At 49.0% G+C, this 11,787-nt stretch overlaps 1 protein-coding gene across 1 annotated transcript in view; it reads right to left on the reverse strand.

Moving 5' to 3' along the window:
- The window catches only part of PAFAH2 (platelet activating factor acetylhydrolase 2), a 48,517-nt gene extending 38,605 nt beyond the window's left edge, over positions 1 to 9,912 (reverse strand). Inside the window, exon 1 of the mRNA XM_043445308.1 lies at positions 9,780 to 9,912. The gene's annotated coding sequence lies outside the window, so the exon portion shown is untranslated. The remainder of the gene's footprint in view (positions 1 to 9,779) is intronic.
- Positions 9,913 to 11,787: the final 1,875 nt, after the last annotated feature.

Below are 11,787 nucleotides of genomic sequence, written 5' to 3' on the forward strand. Positions count from 1 at the left end.
TTTGTTTGTTTATTTGGCTGTTCCAGGTCTTAGTTGCAGCACTCCAGATCTTTGATCTTCATTGCAGTGTGCTGATTCTTTGGTTGTGGCATATTTAGTTGCAGCGTGCAAACTCTTAGTTGAGGCATGTGGGATCTAGTTCCCTGACCAGGGATCCAACCTAGGCCCCCTGCATTGGGAGCTTGTACTCTTAAGCACTGGACCACCAGGGAAGTCCCTAAGTTACTTTAAGTTGGCATCTGAGTGACCAGTTTTAGATTTCCTCTTCTCCTCCCTGCCTGCTGAAGTTGATGGACAACACTTCGAAATCAAACTATAACATGCATACAATAAAGTGTGTGTAGTGCACTAACTGTACACCTCAACCTTTAAAAAAAATCTGATGTAACCGTCACCCAATTTGATATGTAGAACATTTCCAATGCCCCCAAGATGTTGTCTCTATCCCTTCCCAGTTTACAGTCACCCATCCCCTCAAGAGAGCCATCAGCTTTTGTCTCTATCATCTCTGGACCCATTTGGAGTCCGGATGAATCCTCTTTTAATGTCTTGCTAACAGGCAGAGTGTATACATTTAATAAAGATCAACATGACTTAGTGACTGAACAACAACAAACAGGCAGAGTGTATATGCTTAATAAAGATAAAGAACAGTAACTGTCCTTCTCTATTATTGTTGCCATAATAATAATAGGACCTATTATTGTTACCGTAGTAACAAAATTAAGTGCTGGAAATAGGGCAGCAGTGAATAGAGAGGTTAATTCCCTACCCACATGGTACTTTCATTCTGCTGAGTGGAGACAGATAATAAACAGATAACCAAGGTAACTGCATACTCTTTAAATTTTATTTATTTATTTTTGGCAGTGCTGCATCTTGATTGCTATGTGTGTGGGCTTTCTCTAGTTGGGGTGAACAGGGGCTACTCCCCAGTTATGGTGTGCAGGTTTTTCATTGTGGCGACTTCTCTTGTTGAGGAGCACTAGCTCTAGGCTCTTGGACTTCAGTGTTTGCTGTCTGACCGCTCAGTAGTTGCGGAGCGTAGGCTTAGGTGCCCTGCGGCTTATGGGATCTTCCTGGACCAGGGATTGAACTGGTGCTCCCTTCTTTGCAAGGTGGATTCTTAACCCACTGGACCACCAGGGAAGCCTGATTGCATACTCTTAAATGTTCTAAAGGAAATTAAGATGCTTTGATGGAGAATAAAAGGAGTGAGTTATTCTCAATAGGATAATCAGGGAAGGATTCTCTGAGGACCTGGCATCAGAGCTCAGCCTAACCATACCTACTGTTTCTTTTACCTACTACATGTCAGACATGTCATTAGGGACTTTCAAATCCTTTAGGGAAGTATGTCAAATTCTCCTGGGAAGTATGTCATAGTCTTTCTGTTTTTCAGACAAGAAAACAGAGGCTCAAAGAGGTAGTAGCAGACAGTGTTGATCCCTCTCTCCTATCCCCCCATCCCTTCTGAGCCCCGATGCCAGTGTGGTGGTCTCCAGCAGCTGGGAGTCCCTCCACTCCAAGTCCCTTTTCTCTCTGCTTCCTTGATTGAGGGCTTTCTTAGGCATCTATGAACGAGGAAGGGAGAGGCATGTGCCCCCTACCTCAAAGGCAACCTTCAGCCATCATGGAAACTGATGACTCCCCATCCTTAGATAGGATGATTCTGAGATGCAGTTCATACTGTCTCTTAGAGTTTCCAGGGAGCTGAACCCAACTGATGCACCTCATCTTATTTTCTCCCCTCCTTGTCTCACTTTCCCCATGCTCTCCCTTCTGCTTTGAAATCACCTTCCAAATAGATCATGAGCACCCAAGTCTCAGGGTCTGCTTTTTGGGGAACTCAAGCCACCCCTTGCTCCAAGCACAGCAAAGTAATTGGGTACATAATAGTCTCTAATTGTGTCACGTCCTTTCACCCTCCATGCCTTTGCAAGTGCTGTCTCCTCTGTCTCCTCTGCCAAAACATGTGTTGAATCCAACACAAAACATGTGATCCATCCAACATCCACTTCACTCCATCCCTGCCACCCTCCACCCGATCATCTCCAGCTTCCAGTGTTCAGAACTGGTAAGAATTGTGTTTGTGCCAAGTGCTTGGCAAACCCCATCTCATTCAGTTGGCACAGAGATTCTGAGGCATCAGTAGTACCATTCCTGGTTTGCAGGTCAGGAAACTGAGATTCCTGGAGGCCAGGAGACTTGCCCAAGTTTTGCAGTTAATAACTGGCAAAGCCAGGGACCTAAATGCAGATCTACTTATTAACTCTGGGCTGGAGGGAAAGGGTAGGAATCGGGGTCTCTGAAGTTGTTTCAGCATTTCCTGCCCATCAGATTCACTCCTCCTCATCCGTAGTGACAAGCTGGTCCATGGACAGGCATGCACTCAGCCACTCACATGTGTTTGTTTGTGCTCTTCCCATTTGCTGGGGCTGTGTCTTTCCTGTCTGCTCTCTGTCCAGTTTTTCAAACTGAGCAGAGATGTCAGTTTCTCTGGGAAATCCTTCCTAGTTGAATCCCCCTGGGCTATCCTGACACTGGCATCCCTGTGACAGCACATATCACAAGGCAGTGAGGTGCCCTGTGTGCCCGTCTCCTCTGAACACAGCCTTGGGTTCTGGAGGGCATGGATGCCATCTTATTCATCTCTGTGGGTCTGGCACTGTAACTAGCACAGTGGGTGTTGGTTAAAAGATTGAGTGAAGAACTTCCCTGGCAGTCCAGTGGCTAAGACTCCACTCTTCCAATGCAGGGAGAACAGGTTCTATCCCCAGTCAGGGGACTAAGATCTCACATGCCTTGAGGCATGGCCAATATACTATATATATATATATATATATATATACACACATATACATACATAAATGAGTGAATGAGTAAGAGGCACCCAGTAGGGATTGCAAACATGAATGCCTTCAGGGTCCAAGCAAGTCAGGTAAATTGGTGCAAGACAATAGGAAGCAGGAGGGGCTACAGCAAACTGGACAGCCAGTGGTTCACCTGACGTGTTCATATTCAATTAAAGAACATGGGTGGGTGAAATTCAGCCTCTGTTCAGAACAATAGTAATAATAATAGTTATAGTAAACGTCCTCTGCACCAGAAGATAAGGTGCATGATTCAGAGTGTGGACTCTGGATTTGAATCTCAGCTCTCGACCTATTAGCTGTGAGACTTTGGTCAAGTCACTCAACCTCTCTGAGAGGCAGTTTCCTCACTTGCAGATGGAAATGATAATACCTACCTTACAGAGTTGCTGTGAGGACTCAAAGAGCAAGTACATGGAAAGTACATAAAACGGTGCCCGGCACATGCGAACACCTGAGATGACAGGCTATTGCCATTCCTTGACAGTGAGTGCTCAGAGAAGGCCTCCCTGAGGGGGTGACATGTAAACTGAGCCCTGCATGTCCATAAGGAGCCACCCATGATGAGCTCTGGGAGAAGAACATTCCAGGCAGAGGGAACAGACGGGTGAAAGGTCCTAAGGCAGAAATGGCTTTGCTGGGTCTGGAGCACAGTGGCCAGAGAGGGGGGCTGGAGACAAGGTCTTGAGAGCAGGCAGAGCCCAGATCATGGAGGGTCTTCTAAGCTGTGGAAAGAATATTCTCGTGTGATGGAAGCCACTAGGGCAAGTTTGTTTCAAAACATAGGTTTTATTGTTATTTAGGTGCTGTGAGGCTGACAGACCAGGAAACAACTACCATTGAAAAAATAGTTTGGGACTTTCTTGGCGGTCCAGTGGTTAAGACTTCATGCTTCTACCACAGAGGCCCCGGGTTCCGTCTCTGATCTGGGAACTAAGATCCCACATGCCAAGCAATGCAGCCAAAAAACAAGAAAAAAGAGTTTGTTATGCACACAGACAGCAAGAGGAAGGGGCACAGCATGCCACAGAGGGGCCACATGGGAAGCATCAGGGTCAGTCAGGAGGAAGAGGGAGGGAGGGGAAAACACGGGCAAGGACCTTTATTGTGGTTTCCATGGGAGGAGTTGGTGAGAGAGCAGGCAGGCTTAGAATTGGCTGGTGTGAATAATTTCAGTGGACTCTGAGGCATGGGGACTATTTCCAGTTGTTTCTGGTACCTGACCCTGGAGTGCATAGGGCGGTGGAATAGTGGCCCTGAGTGTGAAAGCCGGTGTGAAAGGATGTGATGGATTCAGTTCAGTTCACTCAGTTGTGTCCAACTCTGCGACCCATGGACTGCAGTACACCAGGCTTCCCTGTCCATCACTAAATCCCGGAGCTTGCTCGAACTCATGTCCATCAAGTCAGTCATGCCCTCCAGCCATCTCATCCTCTGTCATCCCCTTCTCCTCCTGCCTTCAATCTTTCCCAGCATCAGGGTCTTTTCAAATGAGTCAGTTCTTCACATCAGGTGGCCAAAGTATTGGAGCTTCAGCTTCAACATCAGTCCTTCCAATGAATATTCAGGACTGATTTCATTTAGGATGGACTGATTGGATCTCCTTGCAGTCCAAGGGACTCTCAAGAGTCTTCTCCAACACCACAACACCAACTTTTCCAACAGTTCGAAAGCATCCATTCTTTGGCACTTAGCTTCCTTTATGGTCCAACTCTCACATCCATACATGACTACTGGAAAAACCATAGCTTTGACTAGACAGACCTTTGTCGGCAGTGGTTGGTTTTGCCTGGATTGGTTGGGGTTTTCTTTTTTTTGGATTGGCTTTGTCTGGATTTGTTGGTTTGCATTTGAAAAGCAGGCTCAAAAGATGAGCTCTTTACTATCTGTAGGAAATGGCTACCGTAGGAGAGGAAATCCCTCTCCAGTCAGCAAGGCCCTGATGTCAAACATCAAAACACAGAAACTAAAAACACAGGGTTAACATGGAATTACAGCCAAGGCGGCATGGGGTTTACATTTTGTCAAATCCCCCTGGCTGCTGTGAGGACACAGTGAGCAAGAGAAAAGCAGAGACCAGAGCCCAGTGCAATGATCCAGGTGTGAAATGATGGTGGCCTGGACTACAGAGGATGCAGGGAACATGGGAGCTGGCTAGCATCAGGGTCTGTATGAGGCGGGGCTACAGGACCTGATGGACATCCAATGAGGACACCTTTGGATTACAAGAAGTGACCTGAAGCCCATCTTATTCTTATTTCTGGAGTTCACACCTGTGTTTCCTTCCCCAGTTATGAACTGTACTATCTCACTTTTTTGATGTTGATGGTGTAGCAAAGGGATTCTCGGAAATACTTCTGGATTAGAGATTGAAATAAAGTGTTCAACATAGTGCCTGACACACAGTAGGTACTCAACAAATCAGTAGCCTTTTGTCCCATGAGGGAAAGTAGAAAGCCAAGCAGATCTGATGTCAAACAGATTGTGGTTTGGCCCCAGCTCTACCGCCCACTAGCTGGGTGGCCCTAGACAAGTGATTTCACCTCTGCATTTTCTGTCCCTAATCTGGAAACAGGAGTAAGAGCCCCTCACCCTTCTGGTGCTTGTAAGAATTCAATGAGGCAATGTACAATATGTCAGGGTCTCCATCAATTGCAGTAATAATAATCGCATCTTTAGGAATGTCAGTCTAAGCCAGACTCCCAAGGTAGGGCCCAGACTCCAGAAAAAGGGGACTGAACCCCTTTCAACTCCACCTTGGAGCACCTCTAGGCTTGATCCCTGCGCCCAGCTCCCACCCCTCTGCTGAACATCTCCTGAAAGAGCCAACAGAAAGCTGTGTTTACTCTGCCAAGCAGCATCCCTGGGGAGGGAGGTGAGGACAAATAAATTTTCCTGCCTCAGCTCTGGAAAGCAGGCTGTTAGTTACCTGTGGTTCCAGGCAGCCTGCCTGCTAGGTAAACACTTGCTAAGCTGGCCCCAGTGCTTAACCCCTTGGCACCCAGGGCTGAGGTGGAGATGTCCAGGCGTGGACAGCTCTGGGAGGTTCCAGGAACTAGAGGAGGCTGGGCATGGCTTCTGGAGTCTACAGAGAAAGTCTAATTCATGTGAAATACTCAGGAAGATGGCACAGAATGACTTCAGAGCTAGGGTTTTAAATTGACTTTACCTGGCCTGTCCAGATCAGCGGTCCCCCAGTCCCTACCCTCAACCCCTGCCCCAGGAATGCAGGCTCCAAAGGAGCAGCAGGATCTGAAAGCTCAGCCTATGGTTTTCAGCAGGCGTTCTGGTTTGTGAGGGGCTGGACCAGAGATGCCCACACACCTCAATCTCCCCTGGTTTTCTCCAGATAACAGAAAAACCACTGTGCAGGAAGTAGAGGCCTGCCTCCCTGGGGAGAGGAGCCAGACCCTGGACCACAACTGGGTGGGCCAGTTAGAAGGTAGTCTTGGGTCGACTATCACTATTCATATATGTGTATCCCTGTAAAGTTTGCCAAGCACTTTCCCACATGTTGTCTCATTTAAGGAGCCCCATAATGAACCTGTGAAGCAGAAATTAGCCCCCTCGCCGTGATGTAGTGGTTCAAAACCAGGCTCTATTACTCACTAGCTGTGATGCCTTGGAGCAATCGCTTCACGTCTCTGAACCTCATTAACCTCACCTGTGAAATGGGGCTGATAGTTGCCCTGGAAGTTTCGCTGCAAGGCTTAAATGAAATCATGGATCCAAAGAGCTCAACATCAGCTGGCACGTGGTCAGCAAATCTGTAAGCCCTTCTCTCAGATCCCTCATTTTATAGAAGAGGAAAATGAGGCTCAGTGAGCTGTCAACTCATAGTCTTCAAAATGTTTTTAAAAAATTATTTGAATGCGTAGTGAGGGGCTTCCCTGGTGGCTCAGTGGTAAAGAATCCACCTGCCAATGCAGGAAACTCGGATTTACATCCTGATGGGGGAAGATCCCACATGCCATTGAGCAACTAAGCCTGTGTGCCACAATATCGAGCCTGTGCTGAAGAGCCCAGGAGCCAAGACTACTGAAGCTCTCGCGCCCTAGAGCCCTGCTTCTCGGCAACAAGAGAAGCCACTGCAATAAGCCCGAGCATCACAACTGGAAAGTAGCCCCCACTCACCACAACTAGAGAAAAGCCCATGCAACAACGAAGACCCAGCACAGTCATATGTAAATAAATATTTTTGTTTTTTTAAATTCATCATTCTGCTGCTGCTGCTGCTAAGTCACTTCAGTCATGCCTGACTCTGTGCAACCCCATAGACAGAAGTCCACCAGGCTCCTCCGTACCTGGGATTCTCCAGGCAAGAACACGTGAGTGGGCTGCCATTTCCTTCTCCAATGCATGAAAGTGAAAAGTGAAAGGGAAGTCGCTCAGTCGTGTCCGACTCTTATCGACCTCATGGACTGCAGCCTACCAGGCTCCTCCGTCCATGGGATTTTCCAGGCAAGAGTACTGGAGTGGGGTGCCATTGCCTTCTCCAAAATGCATCATGAGCACCTGTCAAAGTTGTATTTCACTCATTCATGAGGACTCTCTCAGGATGACAAAGCTGGTTCAGAGGGGTACATGCTAATCCACTTCAGTAGTGTTAGACTCTTTGCAACCCCTATGGACTGTCGCCCCCCAGACACCTCTGTCTGAGGGATTCTTCAGTCAGACTACTGGAGTGGGTTGTCATGCCCTCCTGCAGGGGATCTTCCTGACCCAGAAATTGAACCCATGTCTCCTATGTCTCCTGCATTGGTAGGCGGGTTCTTTACCACTAGCACCATCTGGGGAGCCCCTGGTTCGGAGGGCTCATTGATCAGCAAAGCACAGAGAAGGTTGAAATAAGATCGCTAGTCAGAGTCCCAACTGGCAAATACAGCAGAGGTCCCCAACCTCCAGGCCGAGGATGGCACCTCCTTGTCAGATCAGTGGCAGCATGGGATTGAACACACAGTGCACAATAAGTCTGGGTGGAAGGGGAGTTTGGAGAATGGATACATGTGTGTATATGGCTGAGTCCCCTCGCTGTTCACCTGAAACTGCCACAACAGTTAATCAGCTATCCACAAATTGTTGTTGTTGTTAACCCAAGGACTGTAGCCCATGAGGCTCCTCTGTCCATGGGATTTCCCAGGCAAGAATACTGGAGTGGGTTGCCGTTTCCTTCTCCAGAGGATCTTCCGGACCCACAGATCAAACCCGCGTCTCCTGCATTGGCAGGTGGACTCTTTACCACTGAGTGACCAGGGAAGCGCTTACCCCAACACAAAAGTTTAAAAATAAAGTGCACAATAAATGCAATGCACTTGAATCATCCCAAAACCATGCCCACCGTCCCTGGTCCATGGAAAAATTGTCTTCCATGAAATTGGTCCCTGGTGCCAAAAAGGTTGGGGACCGCCACCCTACAGCACGTGACTGTAAACTTTGAGGTGATCTCTGCTGGTCAGAAATCATTTGTATCACTACTGGACAAAAGTCCTTTCTATCTTATCTGTTTTCTATAAGTTAGCATCTTAGTCTCAGGCTTATAAAACATCTGGACCCTAATACATAGGGAGCCATGTGACCCTCAGGGGCTGTTAGATGATGCCCCAGTGGACAGATGAAGGTCAAGCACTATCCCCATTGCCTCACTTCCAAGTTCGTATACTCTTCCTTAATAAAGTCAAGTGTTGACAGGATGGGAAAGGGAAGGACTGACCTGCAACCTATATTAGGATTACTTCTGAGTGAGAATTCCAGATCTTGTTGCTCTGGAAAGCCTAGTCCTGCTACCATATTAGGCTGATGGTAAGAAACTGAAGGCCCAGGAAGAAAGGGTGTGACTTGTCCAAGGTCACAAGGCATGCCTGGGAGAGAAGCAAAGGGCAGAACTGCTTTTCCCAACTCCCCTCCCAGAGTCCCTTGGGCTGCTGCCCTGGCCCTCCCCCAGCTGTGAATTATCCGCTGTGGGCCTAGTGGGACAGACACATTTTAGCAGGAGCTGGATCGATACTGCAGGGCCCTATAGATCTTCACCACGGTTTGGGGTTATCTGTGCTCCAGCAAGTGGAAGCTGAGACCCCAGAGCCTCCCAAAGCCTTCAGCCCCCGCTCCTGTTAATTCTGCAGTGAGACACCCAGATGGTTCCAAGCAGGAGGAAAAAACACCAGCAGATAAGAAGCAGCAGATGGGTTTCCACGGTGATAGCTCCAAGTGTCTTTCTTCTGGAACGGAGATGGGCTTGCAGGAGGAAAAACACAGGGGCGGGAAGGAAAACCCAAATCCTGGCCCCAATCTACCCAGATGGACAGCTTGGAAACCTTTTGTGCAAATCATCTTCCTGCCCCGGGACCTAAGGGGGGACAGAGGACTTCATTTGTTAGGTGCCTGAGGGTCAGGCATGGTGTTCTGTATGCCAAACATTCATGATCTCATCTAATTCTCTTCCCAGCAAGCCTTTGAGGAAGGAGCTATTAGCAGCATTTTACAGATGAAGAAGCAGAAGCACAGAGAGATGAAGCCGCTTGCATAGAAACACAAGCTTGCTAAGTACTCTTGACCACAGCACTCTACAGGGCACCAAGCCCCTTCCCCCTGGGAGACTAGATATAATCTTTCTGGAAATTCCAGCCCAACCCAGAGAAGGAAGGACTGGAGGGAGGCAGACTCAGGGTGCAAAGAGGGAACAATTCAGATCAAATACAAAGATGTTAGTGCCCATTTTCTACCTGGGCACCTTGGCCAGCATGACCCCTGGCACTTCAGATAAGAAGAAACCCCATGCTTAGGCAGCCCCCAAGCAGCGTGATGCCACCATGGAAATGAAACAAACACTGTAGTGCTCAGAGCTCCTGGACGCCAGCGAGAGCACCTCCTTGTCCCCAAATCCTAATAAAAGGCCTTTTGCAAACTTACCCTGCAGGAAACAAGACTTCTGCCTCCTCCCAGAAGCCTCCAGGCAGGAGCCAGACCCCAGGCCTTCTGTCTTCCTCTCCTCGCTTGTCTTCCTCCTCCTATTTACTGCTCTCCACTCCTTCCTGCCCTGTCCCACTCCCGTCTCCCCGAAGTGGTGATTTCTCTCCCACTGATCAGAGCTCAGGTGTGGGACTGGAACTCCTGGAGGCTTCTATGAACACTGAAGAGCCTGATGGAAGCCCCGGAGCACTTGGCAGAGCCCAGAGGTATATTTTTAGGATAAGCCCAGGGCAGTCCTGCCTGGCAGGATGCCCTGCTTTCTCTTCCTCCATCCAAGCCCTAGAGCAACTGCGTGATTTGCTTCTGGCCAAGTCCAGGCCCCAGCTGGCCTGAGAGCCCCGCTGCAGAGATGGAAGTAGGAGAGGCCTTGTGTACGGATGCAAGTGTGGGTGTGGGCATGAGCCAGCCAGTGTGCCCAGGGCTGGGGCTATTGGAGCTGGAGCCGTATCCCTACAAACCCTTCACCAGCTGGCCTTGGCCTCCTACCCTTCCAACATCGTCCATCATCCGTTCATTCACTCATTCAGCAAGCATGTGTTGGCCATTTATTATACTAATGCTGGGAATGAGAAGGATGAATGGGATATGACTCTCAGCCTCAGAACCGAAATCCTGACCTTCTTCCCCTAACCGGCTCCCCACTCAGTTCATCTCAGTTGACAGCAGCTCCATCCTGCCTGCGGCTCACGCTCAGGCCAAACCTCACATCTGACCCATCAGTACATTCGTTGTTTCACCCTGGCTCAAAATAGATCCAGGATCTAACTGCTTCTTACTCCTTTCACCCGTGTCACCCTGGTCCAAACCACCATCACAGCTCACCTGCCTGACTTACCTGGCCCCACGAGGCTCCCTGCTTCTGTCTCTGCTGCCAAATCAGCCTCTTGCCTGGAGTCCCAGCGGTGCTGGGAAAACAAGGTCAGACCAAGCACACAGCAGACACAGTCCCCACCAGAACCTGCGCCCTGGTGGGAATGACCTTCCTCTACAAATACTTTCTGCTTACTCCCTCACCTCAAAGGTCAGCTTTTCCTGCCTTTTTTTTTTTTTTTAAATGTTTATGTATTTATTTGGCTGCACCACGCCTCACTTGCAGCACATGGACTCTTTTACTTGCGACATGGGAACACTTTAGTTGCTGCATGTGAAATCTAGTTCCCCGACCAGGGATCGAACCCAGGCTCCCTGCATGGGGAGCTCGTAGTCTTAGCCACTGAACCACCAGGGAAGGCCCCACAGAGGCCTGCCTTTAACATTGAACAGTGCAGGCCCTTCCCTTCTCCAGAGCACTATTGCCAACTATCGCGTGGGGTATGTTACTTGTCTGTTTTGTTTATTGCTGATTTTCCCTCTCAGGAAAGCAAACTCCACCAGAGCAAGATTTTGTTTGCTTGGTTCACTCCCTGAGGGCCTGCCTGGCCCAGAGTAGGGGCTCATTAAGTAGCTGTGGAATAAGTGAGTGACTTGTGGGGTGACCCAGAAAAAAAAGTCCCTGCCTCCACTTCTGCTGTTTCCTGTCTGTCCCCACAAAGGCAACCACAGTGATGTCACTGCCTCAGACAGCTTTTCTGGCCCCCTGCATTAGGCAGCCCCTCTGGGCCCTCCCAGAGTCCCCTTCCCTCGTCCTGTAATTGCCTGGTAGCTGACCTCTGTTTCCCTAGAACAGTGAATTTCAGGGAAGAGAGTGCATAATGTTTGTCTCGCTCAGGAACTAGAATGGTCCAGAGGTGAAAGGAATGGACAGCCTGGGTCTAAGTCCAGGCTGAGGTGTGGAAATTGAGTCAAGTTACCTAAGCTGGGGCTTCCCTGGCAGTCCAGTGGTTAAGGTCCTTGCTTCCAACACAGGAGGTGCAGGTTCAGTCCCTGATCTGGGAACTCAGATCCCATATACCAAGGGGCGAGGCCCCCCAAAAGAAGTTACCTGCGCTCCCTGGGTCCATTTCCTCAC

The sequence above is a fragment of the Cervus canadensis genome, chromosome 24, assembly GCF_019320065.1.
Source record: "Cervus canadensis isolate Bull #8, Minnesota chromosome 24, ASM1932006v1, whole genome shotgun sequence".
Classification (NCBI taxonomy): domain Eukaryota; kingdom Metazoa; phylum Chordata; class Mammalia; order Artiodactyla; family Cervidae; genus Cervus; species Cervus canadensis.